Raw genomic sequence first — 17,975 nt, 5'->3', positions numbered from 1 at the left:
TGGGCAGATAAACCACTGCTGTGTTCTGATGCTGGCTGCTGGATTAAAAGTGGTTTCATGCATTGCTGTGCCCCTGTCTGAAGCCAATGCAGAAGGAAGCTAAAGGTCAGACTAAAAATATGTTGATGAATCAAACCCCTCTTCTGACTCTTGAGGAGCCAGGAAATCCCTGTAAGTGTCTGAAGCAAAAGGAAAAAAGTGTCTGGGGATGGCTTTTCTCCGTGCCATGGATGATGCTGTATCTCTCCAGGTCTTCAAGGACAGTCCTGCCAGCCAATGTTACATGTAATTAAGTGATTAGTCACTGTAAAATTACAGGTTGCACCTGCATTGCTAAACCAGAGACCAGTTTTCAGACATTTCCTTAAATAAAATACTGCTGGCCAAGTTTTAGATAATGTAATTAAAGCTTCATATTTCAGTCCTAGAAAAAACCTGGACTTTGAGGAGCACTCTCCAAACTTAACCAATTCAGCTGGTCTGAGGTGGTCTTGGTGGGCACTGGTGAGAGGCTGTACTTCAAACTAGAGCAAACTCTTTCCATTCCAATTCTTGTCCAGCTGCTGCCTGCAGAGGACTGGGCTGGGCAGTACTGTGAAGGTGACACACACTGCTTGTCTCTTCCTCCATGTGACAAACCACACTGTCCCACTACCCTGCCATGCTGCTGCAGCATGGCACAGTTAGCTGTGCTTGGGCAATAGATGGGAGAAGGTAAACCAGAGCTAGGAGGCAGGGAGTGCAGTCAGCCAGCAAGGACATTTGTAAATGCCCTTGTGATGAGACACTTTCCAAGGGGAGCTCAGCAGTACCTCGCCACAAAGCCTTGTGAGCCTTGGAAGCTCCAGAGAGCACGAGAGTCTCCTCACCCCCAGGAGTTCCCAGAGCACATCAAGCCTGTCTTCACTGTGCTGACTTATTACTTAGCATTGATTTGAGTTCAGCTCCTCAGTCCTTCTATTCAGAGACCCATGGCTCAGGCTCAGGCCCGCTAGAAGGCAGCTGACAGCTCTGGGTTTGACATCTTTCTCTTGAGACCTGCTGGAACATCCTTATGACCAAGAGGTCAGTGCCAGAAAGTAGACTTTCCAAAGGGGGCACTGTAAGACCGTGTTCTAAATTACCCCAAGAGTTAGGGCCCTTCAGAGATCTCACACCCTGTTCCACATGTAAAATACATCTCTTTGGTCTTGGCTCCTCTAAGATAAACATGTAGCTGTGTGCAGTTTTTTCTTTTAATTTCCTACCAAAACAAAACACTTCACTGCAAATGCTTTCCCCCTTGAGGGACGAGAGTACTAATGACACATGACAGATGTTAGTCATGGTTGCTTTGTACACTACTGGAAGGCACTTGGGTGCCACAGAGATGTTTATGGCATAATAAGTTTTAGAATAATGCAACTGGAGCTTATGTTGGTATTTAAAATTAATCACTGGCTTTCAGGATTTTAGCTACTAAGTTGACAATTATTTTCAAGCCATGTGAAGGACAGGTCTCAGGTAGAAAAATAAGTTATTTTTCCACCCAATATCAGTGCATAAGTAATAAATTATTTAAGTTCAAGGGAATTTGAAATCCAGTCCATAAGGGTGAGGTAGAGAAGTGGATGCATGTGAAGGGGGAAGAGAAAATTCAATGAGCTACTGAGGTAAGTGAGTCTCTCATGTTCTTCCCTGACCCACTTGTAGTGTTGATAAAGATGCTAATGGACCTCTATTGTGCATGTATCTATTTTGATAACCATAACGCAGGAGAAAAAAAGCATTAAGTTGAAGTGCTGCTTCTGCAGAAGAGTATTTATTGAGCTGTTCTACAAAAGACAGATCTGGGCTCCCAGCTTAAACACTGGTTTCAGATATGAAATTCTAGATATTGTACACCTGGCATGACCCTTGTCAGGGAGGACCTCAGAGCCTGTAATTTTCACCTGATCCTATGTTCATTGGACAGTACCTCAGCTAATGCAAACATAGGCAAGTTCCTTAGCATCCCAAAGGGAAGTTTCCATCCTAGTCACAAGGTTCAGTAATTCTTGGTACAACCAAGTCCATATTGCATCTCTCTTTCCCAAAGCCTCACAAAAGATGATGGCTTAACTACTAGCTAGCAGATTTGGACTGTCATTTTAGTCGAAGACATATAGCACACAGTTTTGCATGCCTCAGCAAGAACATCTGTTTGGCAGCTGCTTCTGGTTTCAAATCAAACCTCCCCTAAGAGCTGCAGATGAGAGAAGTTAGCTGTGGCTTGCTTCCAGTTGTGTTGTGTGATCAACTTACCAATGGGGCAACCAGTAATGTAGAGAGCACTCACCTAGCGTGGCTCTCTAGCTGTCAGATAATCCACAATGTGGATTCCTGTAAGAAAACTGAATATATGCAGGAAGAGTTTCCAAGTGTGTTTGAGCTGATCACTTGTTTTCAGGTTTTGGGGAGGTAAGACCTCACCCATTATCCTGGAAGAGCCCTGAGCATTTCTGTAGTCAAGGAAACATCAAAGTAGTTATTTAAACGCCTTGTGAAAAATCTGCCTGCTCCAGATAGAATAATACAGTGTTTGTTGCTATTTGTATTTGTTCTTTGTAAGAAGAGTTATGTCTGTAAAATGGCATTGAAAAAAAGGACAGGACTTGTTGCAGGATATATTTTGATTTTATCTTGTTGCCACATCTGCACATGATCAAGGGTTTTCCCGGATCCTGGCATACACCACAGTTTGCTTGAAAAGCACAATATGAAATGGTTTGTGCCATAAAGGGAGAGCTGAGACCTTTTTAGAAGAACAAGAGTTGATATAGCTGATTTGCCCACAGAACCACTGGATAACAAATCCCATTGTTCAGTTCTTTGGCTGTTGTAAGCACGTGCTTGTTTGTCTGGTTGTTTGCTAACTGTTCTTCACCCAGTAGCTTGAGCTCATGTACCTCAGTGAGCCTTCTGGGTGCACAACAACTGCAGAAATGGAAAACACCTATCTGAACGTGCCTTCTCCCACTGCTTTTCAGCCTCTGAGAGAAGTACTTGCTGCTAAAAGGAAACTTCAGAAAAAATGGGGGGTACAGATATTGGGATTGGGCTTCAAACTACATGAGATTAGGGTAAATGTCATTAAAGGTACTTTAAAACAGTTATCTCTGAAACCAATTAGCAAGGGCTTTTAATTGGTGGGGGCATATTTTTAAGGACCTCTTCTTTAATCTTTTATGGTAATCAGGCTCCCACATTTACAATTCAGCAGAGTTCCTCATACAAATAACTAGATAAAATTCTTAATTAGATTATGGTGACTACAGGAAGAAGTTGTTCTAAAAGTGAAATTACAGAATATTATGACTAATGCTGTACAAATTAGCATGAAGTAGCTCAGACCAAATTATCCCTGAGAGTTTGCAATTAGGAGCACCTGCTATTAGTGCACTTGCTAAACTTTTATCAATTAATCATTACTTCCTTGAATAACAAGAACAAAACTGAATGTTGTGAATATTGTAAGAATGATTAATTGCTAGTTGTAAATTGCTGACTAGCTCCATTATTACTTCTACTTTAAAGACTTTCAGAAACGTGTCTATCAGTTTTATGAATGCATAAATTATATTAATGTACTCAGTATCAGTTGGACTTTTTTGTCCTACTTGGCTGGTAGCATCTGTTCTCAAATGTAGATAAGTCTGAGCCTTTCAGAGCGTGAACTGTGTAACAGAACATCATTTTTACCTTGGATTTTTTTTCCTCTTTTCTCTTTCAAAATGGACCCTAAACTCAGACTCCTAAATGCTAAGCAACTAAATCAATGACTCTATTAATTCTTTTGAGTACTGGGTATAGGGTGATTCCCTCATCTGAGGATACTGACCTTTGCCATCTGGAAAGATATTTAGTGTTGTTAACATCGTTGCCTGAACTTACCTGTTTGTTCCAGCTTTGTGGAGCAGCATAGTCCCACTTCTTTTTCAATATGTAAATGAAGTGATGAGGGAGTATTATGACATTGGAGTGTAACTAAAGTGGATGTTTTAGTCTTCTGTTTTCCAAGAAGACTGTTTTCATCAGTCTTAGGCATTCTGGAAAGGTCAGTGAAGTAGAATGATAATTAATCGTTCAAGAAATGATATTATATGAAGCATTTTTTCTTTATATTAACTAGGGGTTGGAGTAGATCTTAAATTTTGCCAATTCAGGAGTGCTCTTGGTCCTGTGTAATCAGAGGCATTGCAGCTTTAACATGAATGGAAAAAACCTAAATAGGAGAGCACAGCATTACAGCTGTTGAGTGAAACAACAGCAGGTTGCCAAAATGCATGATACTATGTTACCAGATTCATAAGAAATATACAAAAATCTGGAAATGATCAAGAGATGCATAAAATAGCTAAAATTGTTTATCTTGGCTGTTCTGAGATGAAGTCACTACATGGATGGAATAATTCTGAAGTGCAGCTTGTGAAAACTGTCAGAAATTAAGATTTCACAAAGCTGGGGAAAAAAAAAAGAGGTTGGAAATCAGCCAGCAGGGGAAGAAAAAATCCAAAAGCTAGATATTTTTGACGTGCCTCAGAAATATAAAGGGAGAATGTATGGGTGAAAGACTTTTCTCATTCCCAGAACATCTGAGCTGTAAGAACCACTTTCTAATAACCCTTTAGCTTCCTAGCATAAAAGGTATCTGTCAATTAAGTCTATGGGTTTTATTATAGTGTTGTTGAACAGGTAGTGCAGGTAAATATTGCTTAGATTACTTAGTCCCCTATAGTGAAATGGTGACAATAGAGGAGCAGCAGAAAACACGTTGCTGTCACTTAACCTAGCACCTGAAATGTTCTCAAGCTTTAATCACATGATAAATGAGACAATAATAGTCTTTGTCCTAAATGTTGCAATCAAGCTGCCTGACACGGTGCTGTTGAAATTCTGCCTGGGAGCTCTTGGTGAGCCAGGCTCATTGCCTCTCCACAAAGCACCACTCATTCGGACCACTGGGCTTCCAAACCCTCCTGAAGTGAGCTCTCCCTTGTAATTAATTCCTACATTCCATGAAGTGACTATTTGAAGGCAAATGCAATGCTTACGTGAGGCACTTAGTGTGTTTTGATAATATATATGCACAAGTTTCAGTTATTTCATAATACAGTTATAGAAATTATTCTAAATGAAAATATTTTACTAAGAGCTTAGACTTGAGGCATGTGAACCATGGAGGTGCAAAGTGGAGCCCTGCAGAGGGAGCCTGGCAATCATCAGAACAGAGGTGGACCTGTAATGCAGAAGCATAGTGAGGGAGTCACCAGCAACACCCTCAGGAAATGCAGGCATTTCAAAATGCAGCAGTCATTAGATTGATTATTTCTTCTATAATTGATAGACTGGCCAAAAGTAGAGTTTCAGCAAACAGCAATGAAAATTACAAAGTACCTAATGATGATCATGCTCAAAATCGTAAAGATTTTTGCTGTTTCTCTCACTGCTGTTTTCTTACTTCCCACCTTAGAGGTCTGGTACTTTTGACAGATGAAGATTTTCTCTTCCTATACCTCATCAAGCATAAGACAAACCGAATTTTTGTTTTTTAAATGAGTTATTTGTATAAGGTGGCTGTGTGCCTGCCCTCTTCTTTTCAGTAGCCTCAGGCTCTGTGTACTTGTTTTCTGCCTTCCTCTCCCTGCATGGACCTCACTCTTTCTCTGCACATCTTTCACAGATGAAGCTGGTAATGTATGATACAGTGCTGAAGCCTAAGAACAATTCCCTTGTTTCCTTCAATATACCCTGGATCCCACTCATATTTGCACAATGGTGCAAGTAAGAAACAGCTTTGGTCATGACTGGTGACTATCACCATAATTCTTATTCACCTGAAGCTGCTACCACACTATAATAAAAGAAATGGGTGCTACTGGCTCTGCTCAAAAGAAGAAAACAAATCCAAAATCCTTGGCACAGGTGCTGAGCACAGCAGTACTGATTTTAAAGAAGCTGCAGTGATTGACATGAGTGGAGTATTAACCACAGAAGTATATATAGGTCACCAGGGAGCGGACGTTTCAAACACTCCTGCTAGGCATCCCCTTTGGCACTTTGGTTGGCCTAGTTGGGAGCAAATAATGAGGAAAAATAGTGACTCAAGTGACCACTGTGTAGCACTTTTCTCTCTCTGCTTCTCCATATTCACAAAAATCATCAAATATTTAGTTTTAGCCTGTTCAATCCTTTCTCTTCTAAACATAAGGCAGGAGGTGTCACAAGAGTAGATGTCTCTCATGACAGTTTCAGGATCTCCCCATTTTTGACTTGGTTGAAAGTCCTGCTACAAATTCTGCTCTTGTAATATTGCCACTAGACACTTTACCAAACAATTAAGTATCTTAAATATTTCCCCAACAATTTATAATACAAGTTCACTTTATTTTAGTTTTTAGACCAAAGAGTGCAGCTGCTCTCACTTTATTAAGCTAATTCCCCACATTTTGATACTATAGGCTTCTCTTTTTAAACTGTGCTGCCATGTGGCTGCATTTGAGTTATGCCCATAGCTCATTTGGAAAATTGTAGATAAGAACTGGCCCCCAAAATGCAGTACTGGAATGTGAGCTGTGCTTTCCTTCGTGTGTATGTGAGGGTGTACGACTCATATGCAGGGAAAAAATCAATATAAATGTTGGTGGGCACATACCCAAAAAACAACTTTATGTGCCAATGCTTTTTCTTGAGTTCTGTTTCTACTGATCTTGCAGCAAGCGGGTGAGGGAGATCTTGTGCTCCCCCAGCAGACCAAGGGATCCCCTCTCCTGATGCTACACCAGCACCTCCATTTCAAGCCCTGATAGGAATGTAACTGGAATCAGGAGTAGTGATGGTCCTCAGCTAGCTGGCTGTGCATTCAGATCAGAGCCAGCTGGCGAGGGTCAGAACAGCCCCATCTGTGTGCTAGACTACTCCAACACAATCTGCTGAGGAGGATGGATCCAAACCAGCAAGGACCAAGAGCAAACTCTTCTGCTTACTCAGTATCGAGGAAAAATTGTTGTACTTCACTGATTAGTGGAGAATGTTCCTAATATATGTCTGTATATGTATATACACATGCATATGTGTGTTAACATTTTGTAAATCTAACCACTGGAATGATTTCAAAAATTGCAGTGCTATTTGGATCAGGTTTAGATTTATACAAGCAAGTCTGCCTGGTTTTTATTGTTCTGTACCAAATAACTGGTAGCTAATTTTGCCTAAATTTAATGGCATCATAGAAGTTGGAGATTATCAAGTTTCTATGTGTTTTTCCAACTAGGAGAAAAGCTGTCATGTCACCTGATAGATACCGTGGAAAGTCACAGAAAAGTAGAAGAATCTACAACCAAAGTTTGCACATACCCTCCCAGATATTGAAGCCAATCAATTGCAACACACCAAACCTTAAAGAAAGTAGTCTGTTACCCTGCTAGTTTTCCTTGGGGCTGAACGAATTAGTTTCACAATACTACCCTTTCTGATCTTTTTCCTGTGATAATTCAATTGTCAAAAAGTTGGTTTTTTACAGAAGGTCTCTTGGAGATTGTCTGTTGCTCAGTTTCACTTTGTCTAAATTTGTGGGAATTTGAAGGGGTCTTTGAAATACTTTTGTAGTCACTTAGGGCACATTTCAAAGCCTTCTGTGACACTGCAGAGACTGAAGTACTTAACTCACTGAGTAAATGTGGCTCATGCTAATTGTCTGGGGACCTTTGTTCTAGTAATAAATTGAGTTTCCTGCTCTGAGATCAGTTTAGTCAATAAAAGGCTGCTTTCTTTGAATATAGGAAATAACTGAAACCCAAAATTGAATATCATTATAATGGACATCTTAGGAACCCCACAGAACGAATGAAATTAGGTTACGGGCACAGGCCTTGTTAGAGGTGACTGACTCCATTCTCTTCCTGAAAAAGTTGGTTTAGTTGCACACATGCAGTGCTAAGTAATTGCTTTGCATCATTAATCCATTTTTCAGTACAAATTGGTCTCATTAAAGTTGGCTGGTGAGAGTCAATATGGCCAACTCTTCCAGAGACACACGTTGCTGTGTGCAAACAGGCAGCCTCAGATCTGCCTTTGCTGGCTGGCAAGGCAGAAATTGAAAGTGCTCTGGTGCAGCAGTAAGGATCACAGTGCATACCATGCAACAATATATCATCACTCCTTACACCAACATGGTAAGGCTCGCTGATACTGCCAGACCTCTGAAAATATCCTGGAAAGGGTTAAATTCATAAGGACAAACTTTATCCACTGTACCCTGCAAGTCCTAAACAGCAAGAACGCTGTAATTTTTCAGGTGAGAGAGGTAAACTGTGGTGAGTGTTGGCATGATTTATAGATCTTGATTTGTGTAGGCAAAGGGCAGCGTGTCTTTGTGTCATGTATAGGTTGTGCATATCTGCAGAGACAATCAGTATTTGACTTTACCCTGTGTTCCTGAGTAACTCCATGCTCACTGCTGTTTGCCTTTAGCAAACATTCTTCACAGTTTTGCATTAAGTATTTTCAGTGATTGATAGTTTTCTTGTTCAAGGATTGATAAATGTGAATCTGCTTTTCATCTTGGCCTAAAGGGACCCTTGATGGAGTGGAGCTTTTGGGGCTGTTTTTTCTATAAGCTTTGAAAAGAGACGGAAAGTCTTGATGTTGAGTCGCTGGGGAATGTGATTTATAATGTGTGGCTTGGTCTATCTATCACTCATTATGCTGCATAATCAGCTAAGTGACCAGTTCAGATGGGAATAACATCACTGTCAGTTTTCTCAGAGAGCATCAGTGGATGAATATCCTTTGGCAGATTCCTAGCCAAACTCCAATCTGAGAAACAAACTGCGCTGTCTTTGTGAGTGAAGAGCAGAATCATGGGCTGCTGGAGAAACAGGGAAAAAAAGAGCAGTGCAGAGGGGGCTTCTATGTGCAGAACAGAACAACTGTTTTGCCAGGTCTTCAGTGGTAGCAGGTTTTGAAATGTTCACTAAGAATAATGGTTTGAACTGTAGGAAAACATAGCTGCAAGGTTAGATATGTGTGAGATCTATGAGTCAAACCAGCAGGGACTGTCCCAAAAAACCCCATGAAATACACAGACCTTGGAACATCTGAATATAATTTGGAAACAGTGTTCAATGTAAGAGGCAACACTCAACTAACTAGCTATTAAGACTTAACATATAAATGCTTATTTACACCAACATATCCAGGAAATTTTAGCAATGAAAGTGTGAAGTGAAAGTGAACTGAATTTAAAGGAAACCAAAAGAGCATTTAGTGAAGAGGATTTAAAAAGGGTGAAAAATCCATTATGAAGTTACCAGGATAAAAATCAAAACTTTCTGATGATCATGTAGCTTTTGCATCATAAAAATGTAAATGAGCAAGATTTATTGCTAAGCCAATTTAAAGACTCAGCTAAACTTTAAGTACACTGCTACACTAACAAAATAAAGTTGGCCATGTCACCAGCAGAGAACAACTGTAATTCTTCAATCTTAGGGTGGCAGATTTGCCTAATAATTGTGACCTCTTCCTTTTATTCTGGTGGATTCTGCTTTCCCTGGTGGCCTAAGAAATTTCATGCCTGCTCTTGTGAATCAGAAGAGAAAAAAGCAAGCAGTGAGGTGAAATTGTTGGTTACACACATGAAACAAACAGTAAATGATGTAGCTGCTGGGGCAGTAGCAAAGTTGGAATATAATAGAAGGTTTAGTTTTAATATCATGCAAATGGGATAAAGCATAAACAACAGGGCCTGAAATGAAAACATCTTGAAAGGGAGGTGGGCAGGGGTGGAGAGAGAGGGGAAGTGTGTGACAGGTGGTTGTGTGTGGGAATAGTGAATTAGAGCAGCTGAACCAGAAAACATAATGTACATGTGTTTCACTTCCCAAATGAAGGGACACCTTTTCAGGTACTGTTTGAATGGCTGTGATTAAAGAAGATTTTCAGGTTAAATGCAAGTACTCCAGTTTCCTTTACACAATATTGGATGTGAATTTGTAGAGGGTGTCTTACTCTCTACTAGATAGCAAACTTGTTTGCTGTGGAAGGAAACAGCATCTGTTGAACCCTTTTAAGTTGTTAAATAAATGTCACAAGGTAAACAAAATTTAAAGAAAAAAGTACTGATAGGAGTTATAGAAGAACTTATATACAATAGGCATCTCAAAAGATGGTTTTGTTTTGTATAGCTGTGGTATTTGAATTTCTCAAAAAGCAGTTTGTTTAAAATATCAGATCCAAAAAAACCTTTGGTGTGGAATGTTAAAAATGCATTAAATTTTTCAAGTTTCACAGTGAATTTTCATTTGTGGGCCAGAGGTTATTTAGATATTTACTTGATGTGAAATTAAGTGATGAACTGCTTTTCATTGCAAGGAGCCAACATTGTGATCAAGGAAAGGAAAACCACATCTGCATTAGAACTAAGTAGCAGCTGCTGTTATTGACTCTTTAAATCCAACCCAAACAAACAAAAATATTTCAGCTATTATGTCTTAATGCAACAGGGGAGCACATTATATCTGCTGTTGTTGGCAAGCTGTGAAATAACAGTTATAGATCAATTTACATTAATTTAAGCAAAATATTTCCAATGGATGCTTTTAAAGATAATTTCATTCCAATCTGCTGCTTTTATCCTCTATAGCAAGTTTTGCTAAGATGTTCTAATGCTGGGGTGCGAAGGCAGACTTTGCTAAAACCAGCATTGCTAAGGACAAGCTTTCATGCATGGACTCCACATACATTGATTATTATCAGAAATAAGTTTAATACTCCAGAAATCAGGGCAGCTATATAAAATGAAAACGGGGAGGTGCCACCCAACCCTTAAGGCTGTGAAGAGAATCAAAATAGTAATACACGTGTGACACACTCAGTTGGATTCTCTGCGGGTTCATGGCAAGAACAGCCAATTTTTTTTGCTCTTTGCGATATGTTTGTTCCCACATGGGTAGCACAGGGCTGGACACACTGAGCTGCCTTATACCAGTAACCTGGTATTTCCTCTCCCTCCCCTGACAAGGTGCTGAATTTTTCTCCACATAGTGTGATAGCTTTTTTAGGGCTTTTCTTATGAGGTTTGATTTCTTTTGTTGTTGTCCTACCAACAGTTCAAGCCTGACAGAAGTTTCCATATTAGGTTATTGGCCATTCCTGATTTGACCCGGTAGAGTTCCAATATTTCAACTGAGCTCTGACCTGTATCTTCCCATGTGCGGGCTGCTCCTTAAGACTCAGACAGGATAAATGTGGGTTATCTAGTATGGTATTTTTTCTGGAGAGTAAAATTTTACTATATATAACACAGAAAAGAGAAATGGAAGTCCTGTTTCAGGAATTTCTTTTTGCTGCCTTTTTTTTTTTTTTTTTCACCCTAGCCTTTATGACTTTCCAGAGAAAAGAAGTTAAAATGACCGAACTGAATCTCTTTAAACCTTAATTAAAGTATTGGAATGAAACAGGGAACTTTAAAACTCAGAAGTCTTATCTGCAGGAAGCAGCTAATATCTATTTTTTAAAAAAATTATATCAAACTGTTGGAGCAAATTTTCTTTGGGAAAGGAATTAAAACAAAGTAATAGCATGGGGCCAAATGCACTCCTTTACATAGCTCGCTTTTACAGAAAGGCAGAGCAGCTGAATGATAATGAAGATAAGAGCAGCAGTGGTTCAGATCTGTGACCTGCCATTTCATCTCAAGATCCAGCAAAAGCCTCTTCTTACTCCCTCACCTTGGATTTTTTTTGCAGGAACTAGGGAGCAGAGCTAGGGGTAAGGATACTAAGCTGCCCATTTCTCTGGCAGCCTTTATTTGCAGATTCTGCTTCCTCCAGACTCTGTGGGCCATTTGAGTCCTCTGCATTGGAGGGGAAATGAGGTGGAATGGGGGCCTCTGTAGGAGGCTGGACAGACACTCTGACAGTGAAACAAAATGAGAGATACCAAGTCCTGCCAAATGCACAGAGTAAAAATGGGGCTGTGCATGTGCAGGAGGAGCATGTAGGCCAGAGTCACTGATTGTTGCCTCACCATCTTCAGTAGCAGATAAAATAGCTCATGGAAAGGTGATATTTAAGCAAATATCCCAATACTTTTGGTCTGTGAAGTCTGTATTTGGGTAGGGAGCATCATGCTGAGCTAGTCATCCTAAGCTTGTGTTTCACATGCTGCAGCTTAAGCAGGTCAGCAAATAGCTTGGTAATGCCACATGAAAAATCTTGGCATATATCTGACAGCTCATTGGGAGAATATCCTGGAAAATTGATCACCTGACTCCATTACTCAAAAATAAAATTGAATTGGTGTAGTGAGGTAAACACTGGTGAGGGTGTTTGAATGCTGTTACAGGAAATTAAATCCTCTGCATATATGGCAGTATTTATTTTACATTTTGTGTACTTCTACAGGAAATGAGCTCATATTTATCTTCACTCTACAGCAAGATGAATAAAGCTCCAGAGCAAGTACAGCATCATTCTCCAATGGTTTTCAACCTAAAAAGTTGTATCCCTGAATCCCTGTTGCTTGCCTTACATTTATGCTCCTGCATAGGATGGAGAGGGCAAAAGTCCTTTGAGATGCCTTTTCTAATTGCAGGTTTACTTGCTGCAGTATTGTTGAGGGGGGGAAAAGGGAAGTAAGAGTAAGTTATATCTGCACTTAGCTAGAATGACTTGACCTCCTGACTTTCCTCAGACGTTTGGCCAATAGGACTTTTCTGGCTGCATCTTCAGTATCATTAGAAATAGAAGTATGTAATATACATTAGATAAACTTGTGACAATTCTGGACGTCTTCTGGATACGTGAACAAAATTGATGTTAGGTCTCACTAATCAATCCAAATAACACAATAATACATAAAGAGAAGAAAAAAAACCCCAGCTTTTGTAAATTAGTTTATTCCTTTCCACCGCAGGATCTTCTTTCTGCATTAGAAATTAATATAGTCTGTCTTGATCTGGTCCTGCTTAAGTGAACAGCAAATTGCAAGGTGAAAAGGAATATAAGACTTGCTCTACTTCTTGTCTTAAACTCGTTTATGTACTGCACTTTATTTCTCATTGATATGACCACAGTGCCCACGATTTGTAATCTTTTCCCCAACAAAACACAGTTATCCTGTAGAGCAAAATGTGTTGGAGGAAATTTTGCAAGTTTAGACCTTGTAAGGGAAAGAAAACAGTGAAATGAAAAATGTTTCTAGTGATAATTGAGTAATACGTATTTGTCATATGTTAGAGTGACTTTTTTTCCTCCTAACTGTAACACTCAAAAAGGTGATAGCAGAGAAATTATCTTATCCTGCTTCTTTATTCCTAGCTCAATACTTGTTTGGGTTCCACAATTTAAAAACCACTTTCTCACAGAAAGCCCTTATCTAACATATGGCATTGTCTCTGCAGTGACTGAATGCCCCATGAACATAGAGTGACTTTTATTTTCACAATAGCAGCACCCTGGGCTGAGGAAATTTTCAACCCTCCTAATTGGGTGGGGTGGAGGGGGAGAGAGAGGAAATGAAGTGCGTTGCTTACTTTTCTCAGCCAACTGCTGCTGAGAAGCCTGTCTTTCCTTCCATTGTCTGTAAAGGGGTTGTGATTTTCATGGATGCTAGGAGGATCTTTCTTCTCTCTGTATGGTGGGGGAAGCTGTGACAGGGCATTGGTGATTGGGACACAAATCCACCAGCACATCATCTTTACTTTAGGAAGTGAATATTGATCCTGGTGATAGTATGGGCAAATGGGGCTGTAAGATATCTGACTTTTGAGGCTTAGAATGAAATTGGGAACATTGCAGTTTAACTAAATTTAGTGTTACAATCAAGTAGTGCACGGGAGCTAAAGCAAAAGAGATGAAGCTCATACCCTTTCTTCCCAGCAGCACCTGCTGACCAGTATTTTTCTTCTAACATTTTTTTCTTCTACCCATTGTATTAAAAACATACCTTAGTTAGACTCTACATCAGAAACCTGCCCTGGTGGTTCAGTAACCGCTGTCATCAGCACGAGAGAATGGGTCACCTTGTCCTGGCCATGTGGAAGTGTGCAGAACTGAGGTGCATGTCCCAGTCACTTTTGGCCAAAATGCTGATGTAGGGGTTGCACCCAAGGATACATCTGCAGAGATGAAACAGCCCCAGTGGAATATGTTCTTCATACTCTTAAAATTGCTACTGTGAGCTCCTTTTACCTTCCAGAGCAAAGAATCGGCCAACAGCCTTCCTGTTGCCATTTCAAACAATTGCCTGTGAGAGGTGGCTCACCAGCTCCTTGAGGCCTGTGGCCTGGGAGCATTTGACTGCATAACCAGAGTTTTTATACAGTGTCTTTTCTGTATAAAAATGTGAACACTCAGCACCAAATAGCTGTAATTAAGCGCTTCGCTTTTTTCTTGAAAGCTCTAAGTATATTAATAGGTATCCAAAATGTACTATAAGCAGGGTATATACGTTTGTTTCTGTTATGCTAACAACAAATACTTCATTTCTTTAGGCCTCTCTTTCTCTTCAACTTTTCTTTCCTCTTCATGGCAGTTCTGAAGCATAATGCAACTGTTTTCCAACCTGTCTGTAACCATGGTTTTAGTTTTTTGTTTCCTTTGCTAATGAAAAGTCAAATCAATTTTATCAAGTTACTGGTAAAGTACAGGGAGCATTTACTGTAATTAGGACACTGCATTACAGAAGTGATCTAAAGAATCTTGTTAAATGTCATTTCTCTTAGCAAAGAAACTACAGAAGCTGAAATGGAATTTTTAAAAGGAGTGCTGAAGAATATGCTTAGCTGTCCAATCATGTTGACTGTTGTACTCATGAGCTGTGTTTTAATTTAACAAGTTGGATTTTATTTCTGCAGTAAAAGATTAGGAGAAGTCTTTGCTCTAAACCAGGTAATTCCACACTTGCCTGCTCTTTGTTCAGCAGCTGTTATGCCACCTTCCATTCATTCTGGCAGTTGGCACAATGCAGGTAATGATGAGGTATGTGATGACAAATACCTTCATTGTCTCATTTCCGACTGATTTCATATCCCAGATTGTTCAAACTGCTACAGAGTAAACCCAGTGCTGATTAGAGTCTAATTTTTGATTCAAGTTTATTTTTAAGGAATATAAATTTTCTTCAGAATATGTCTGGTCCTTCAATCTTATCTATACAGATATAGTTGTATCATTAATTCATTGGAAGTAGGTGCTTATCCTCTTGCCACTGTTGATTGGATTTGCAAGATTGGAGCCTTAACAAGAAGCTCTGCAGTGAGAAAACATTGTATGGCAAAGATCTGCCCATACATAGCACTATTTAGGAATTAATCTTGCAATCAAACTGAATACAGGATTAGCTCTGAAACGCCTTTCTTATATCTGACACACTAACCTGCATGTCTAAGAGACAGGCAACTGCTTCAGGGGAGTCACTGATTGCTATGAGCTGGTAAATACACAGTGGTAAAAGTTTGGCCTTGGCTCTTCCTCTCCTTGATTCAGAACTGGTGAGAGCAAACTTGGCCTCTGCACTTGAGACAGAAGTCCAGAGTTAATGGACTCATTCAGACAAGTTTTTTTCTGCTTACTTGTTTACTATGCCTGTTCTAGGCCTACTTGAGTTCCTCTCCCCTTGACCGCACATGTGAAACCCCTCACTCTACAGAGAAGAATTTAACCTTCTGTTTTTACTTACCTCCGTGAGTGAGACCGTATCCTCTTGTTAGCTCAACTGGGTGGTCACAGAGTCCCTGAGCAATGCACAAAGTGGAGGTGCTGATTTTGTGTTAAGTATGTTATTTTTTTCGTCCCTTATAGAAACATTTCCTTAGATGGCAAACTGTCTGAATTTTATAACATCAATCAAATCCTGGTTGGGCTGTGAAGGAGTATAGACATAGGCATAGACACGGCGTATAATACTGAATATATCAATTCTGCATCTCCTCAATATGTGCAGAAATTTGAAAGAAAAGGATCAAGCAGTACTTTAAAGTTCAGGTCCTGAAATCAATAAATTTCCATCTGCCTCCGTTTGTCCTCCCCCACCTGCTACTTAATGATCTCTAAATATCTTTAGACAGGGAAATGCATTGTAGTATTTTGGACTGACCTGGTTTCAGGATAAAGTACACTCTGCAGAAGAAACAGGAAAAGAAAGTGAAAAGAGCACAAAGGCAAACATTCAGGGGTGATCAAATGTGCCATATTTGTAGACAGGATGTCAGGGTGAAATAGATTATGAAAGCATGAAGATCTGGCAATTGAAAGGAAAATAAAGTGTTCTTGATAGTTAAACATTGAAACTTTTTTGAAAGGGGGCTGAGGTTGTAATGAAAACAACATCTGGCTGTGATTGCTAAAACTTGATTGCAAAAGGAAAAACGGAATGATGTTATCTCACACTGATTGACGTTAAAAAAACTTGAAAAAATGGACATTAAAAAGGAAAGTTAGACAGATGTAGCAAAGCAACAGCTGTTGGAGATGGACAAGCTTTCTCTGGGGACCCATTGCCAAGGAAATATAGGAGCCTTATTCCGATTGCCTGCTGCTACAAATCAGCATTAGTTCCACTGAAGTCAAACTTGTTGTGCCAGTGCAAAACTGGCATAAGATCAGAAATAGGTATGGAAAGCAAAGCAAAGTAATAGAATATGGCAAAGTTCTATCACGAATCTAATTGGTTTGGCATTTTTGTCACAGGTATCTGACTTTGTAAACACATTTATTTTTTATGATTGATGAACATACTCAAATATTGGCAACATGATCATATTCCACCAGGTGGATCACCCAGAGGACTATTCTAGACACAGAAAAAGGAGAAAAAGGGCAGGCACGGGTTCATCCTCTTGTACAGTATCTCAGTGAGAGAAAACTGGTGCTTACCTATTCTTGGGGATACTTAGGGAGTAAGATGAGGGCAGAAGGATGATTACTTGAACTTGCTGTGCTCCTCATCTTGTTGAAGGTCCTCAGTAATTGTTTCCAGTGATGGAGAATGGGAGTTTTCTGAACCAGGATTGCCTGGCTCTGAAACATACCCAAATCCCGAGCTCTGGAGCGCTCTCTGAGCTCTGCAGCCCAACAATCTCATGCCCCCAGGCTGGAGGTGCCCCAGCTCATGGCAGACCCGTCAGTCAGTGTGGGTGAGCTGCTCGGACCGGGCAGCAGCAATGTCACCTTCCTGCTGCTGGCAGCAGTTTCAGACCCGGCGCTGTGGCCGCTTTGCTCGGTGCCCCCAGTGTGAGGAACTCCCCACGTGCATGAGCTTCATCCCCAGCTGTGCTAAAGTAAACAAACAAGTAAATAAAGCCTGCAAACAAGAAAACGTGCTTCCCAGCCAGCCTTTCTTATTACATTTTTCTAAAAAATTCTTTTAGTTTATAGGGAGTTTTATTTTTCACTCTAAACTGTGACTGTATGTTAAGGGCGAGCAGTTTCTTCACACCTTTCTTAACTTGCTGTAAAGAGTCTGGGTGGGGGTTGCTGTGTTCTGGTGAATAATCCCTTATCCTCTACATCACAGGCAAATGCTGGCTGCAAGACAAAGAACTGGGAGTGCGAGCAGATTTATAAAGTTGTGGTAGGGGAAGGGGGATATGACAGAATTAGGAAGGGACAAAGTATTGGAAAATCAGAATAGATTTCCAAAATAATTTTTTAAGAGGCTGTTGTTAGTGACAATGTTTTAACACAGTGTTTTGTTTCTAGGTGAAACAAAAAAGAATATGCTCATAGCCCTCTGATGCAGCTCAGAGAAAGGGAGCTGGGATGAAAATGGCTGGGAGAAAGTTGATATTTAGAGGAGAATTTGCATGGTCTGCTTTACACAGCAATCTCTCATTGGAAAAGCTGAAATCAGGACATGAGCACACACGTGCCAATTCAGAACAATTTACTGGGTCTTCTCTCCTGAGTGCTGGAAAGCCATAAGGACCCCAGGGATAGCAGCCCTCCAGCACG

This window comes from Coloeus monedula (genome assembly GCF_965178545.1).
Source record: "Coloeus monedula genome assembly, chromosome: 8".
Taxonomy (NCBI): Eukaryota; Metazoa; Chordata; class Aves; order Passeriformes; family Corvidae; genus Coloeus; species Coloeus monedula.
Note: the sequence above shows the minus strand (reverse complement) of the source record.